The sequence below is a fragment of the Gossypium arboreum genome, chromosome 10 (assembly GCF_025698485.1).
Source record: "Gossypium arboreum isolate Shixiya-1 chromosome 10, ASM2569848v2, whole genome shotgun sequence".
Taxonomy (NCBI): domain Eukaryota; kingdom Viridiplantae; phylum Streptophyta; class Magnoliopsida; order Malvales; family Malvaceae; genus Gossypium; species Gossypium arboreum.
In genome coordinates, this window is record NC_069079.1 from 8,801,879 (window position 1) to 8,804,841 (window position 2,963).

Genomic DNA, 2,963 nt, shown 5'->3' on the forward strand with positions numbered 1-2,963 from the left:
ATGGGTTCGTAAATATTTATAATAAATATTTACGAAGTTAATTGAGTAGTTAATTAGAGTTTAATTAAGTGAATTAGCTTAAATTAAGGATAATTGGATAAAAGGATTAAATTGAATATAGTGTGAAAGTTTAATTTTAGAATAAAGAAAATTGAAGAGACTAAATAAGTAAATAAGCCAAATTGAATGCCAAGTGTGTGATATAAATAAAATACATGTGTAATAAATATTATACATACATTTGTAATACATTTATGTATTTACTTATTATTTAAGTAAATATTATTATATTAATATTATTTTATATTAAATAAATAAAAAATAAAATTATGAAAAGTGTATGGTGATAAATGAATACATGTGTATTAATAAATATACACATGTATAAATAATACATATTATAATAGTTTAATAATAAAACAAAGAAACAAAAGAAATAAAGAAAGAAAAAGAACATGAAACGAAACAGAGAAGAACAGGGTAGAAAGAAAGGAAAGAAAGGGAGAAAAGGGAAAATTAGGTTTTGAAGCTTTAAATTTTAATAGGTAAGTCAATCAAGCCCTTTTTACTTAATTTTAATATTTTAGAAGCTTTGGAATAAGGTTTTGATGAAATTAAGTTGATATTTTGAAAGATATTAGATTTCTAGATATGGTTCATGTTGAATAAAATGATGAATTAGGGATTAAATTGATAGAATTTCAAGTTAGAAGTGAAATAAGGATTGAATTGTAAAGTAAATTATAAGTTTTGAATGGTAGGGACTAAATTGAATGAATTTTGAAATTATAGTCCTATGGTGAAATTAGAGAGTTGAAATAAGTCTAGAGTGGAAATTGAATGAAAATATTGAGCTAAATGTAAATAATAAAAGTTAGTCTCGGTTTAGAGACTAAATCAGAATTAAGGCAAAAGTTGGATAGAAATTGAAATATTCAATATAAAAATTGAATGGTAGTGTATTGATAATATTTAATTGATTTTCGTAGCTAGCGTTGTGCCGGAAAATCTCGGCTAGGCAAGGAAAAGACAAAGCCGACGAAGGATAGCTCGAAAATTACGGTTTGTATTTCTATAATCCGAACTTAATACTTAATTGTTGAATTTATTACTTGATAAGTATAGTAAGTATTTAAAGGTAAATATTTGAATAGGAATAAATATTGATTGGAATTAAAGAGTAAATTTTATTATTAATAGTTATATTTTGAATGAATGTTATGGTAAATAATTGAAGTGTGAATTATTGGTATTGTGTTTATTATTGAAATGAATTGATTTGAAAATGTGGTGAAATAATTATGAATAAGTGTTTATTGTGGAATTTGATTATATATTAATGAAAAGTGAATTGAATTATATTGAATTGTATTGATTTACTAAATTATGTGATTAATTGAAATATATACATATTGATTGAAAACCGAAAATTGGTTAAATACCCTATTAACAGTATCGGGCTAAGTCGGATATAGTTGGCATGCCATAGTATTGGAAGTGTTCAGGGATATTCTGACTTTGTGTCGATGAGACACTATAAGTGTCGCCTTACTGTTGCTGTTCCGGATTTGTTCCGAAGAGGTACTCCATACCTTACTATTACTGTTACTGTTCCGGATTCGTTCCGATGAGGTACTCTGTGTACCGTACTGCTACTATTACTATTACTATTACCGTTACTGACACGGTGTATTCCGACTTCGACTGATGAAACACTGTGTGCTATCCCAGTGTGTGGGTTGGATCCACATATCCGTCTAGGTCCGACTCATGTTAATAGGGGTAAATAAAGATACTAAAAATTAACTGCCACTGAATAATCGACTGTTACTGAATCAATGACTGTTACTGAATAACTAACTACTACTGAATAATTGACTGATAATGAATAAACGACCGTTACTGAATAACTGATTATTACTGATGACTGACTGATACTGAACAATAAAGATCAATTGATTGTTACTGAATGATGATGATAAATTGATTAATACTGAAAAATATTGACTGATACTGAGCTTGGATTATATTAGATTACTGAATGAAATGTGATAGTTGAATATTATTATTGAAAATTTAATAGTGAACAAGAAGTATAAGTGAGACATATGAATGGAAAATATTATTGTTTAAATGATTTGTGAATTTATTTTGAAAAGCCAATCGGGTTAATAGATGATAAAGATCGAATGAGTTATAAAGAATTTATCCATGAAATGAATAATTGAATATTTATGATCATTATATGATTTAAGTGTATGTTATGTTAATAAGTGTTCGGATTATAGAAATACCATTGAGTTCATACTAAGCGTACGACTTGTTTCCGTGTGCAGGATAAGTTAAAGTCAGACCGTTGAATCAACATCTCAGTCCGATCCTGAATTCAATGAGGTAAAACATGTTTTATTGGTAATGGCATGTACCTAGAATGTCTCAGGAGAACCATTTAAATTGTGAATGTATTGACTAAATAAGTAAATTAAGGTTAGTAACGGTGTTTAGTAGGAATTGACTTAATTGGTATGAATTTAAGGTATTTGATAATGTAAGTAAATACTTTAAAAGGGACCAATGGATAGGCATATAAGATATCTAATTAGACATGTTTTGGGAAGGTTTAAATGTGATTCAAAGTGATTGAGTGCATGGTTCTTGGATTGTTGGTATCTTAAATTATAAGGTTGGTAAACTGGATATTTAAGGTTCATTTTGGGCCTACACGGCTTGGCACACGGGGATGTGGCCAGACCGTGTGAGACATACGGCTTATACACGGGCGTGTAGTTAGGCCGTGTGTCCCCTGCATCTTGAATGTTAGGTTTTAAATAGAGCACATGAGCAGAGACACGGGAAATCCACACGGGCGTGTGGGCACTGTGCATAAAAGACAAATCTAAAATTTTGAGAAAATTTTGTAGTGATTTTAAATTAGTCCCGGATTGATTTTACTGCTCATATTG

The 2,963-nt window shown here is 29.1% G+C and overlaps 1 long non-coding RNA gene across 1 annotated transcript; it reads left to right on the forward strand.

The window, feature by feature from the left end:
- Positions 1-413: 413 nt before the first annotated feature.
- LOC128281742 (uncharacterized) lies at positions 414-2,617 on the forward strand. The gene is made up of 3 exons (XR_008272005.1): positions 414-545; positions 990-1,062; positions 2,337-2,617. It is a non-coding gene; the product is annotated as an uncharacterized LOC128281742 (long non-coding RNA).
- The last annotated feature ends 346 nt before the right edge of the window (positions 2,618-2,963 follow it).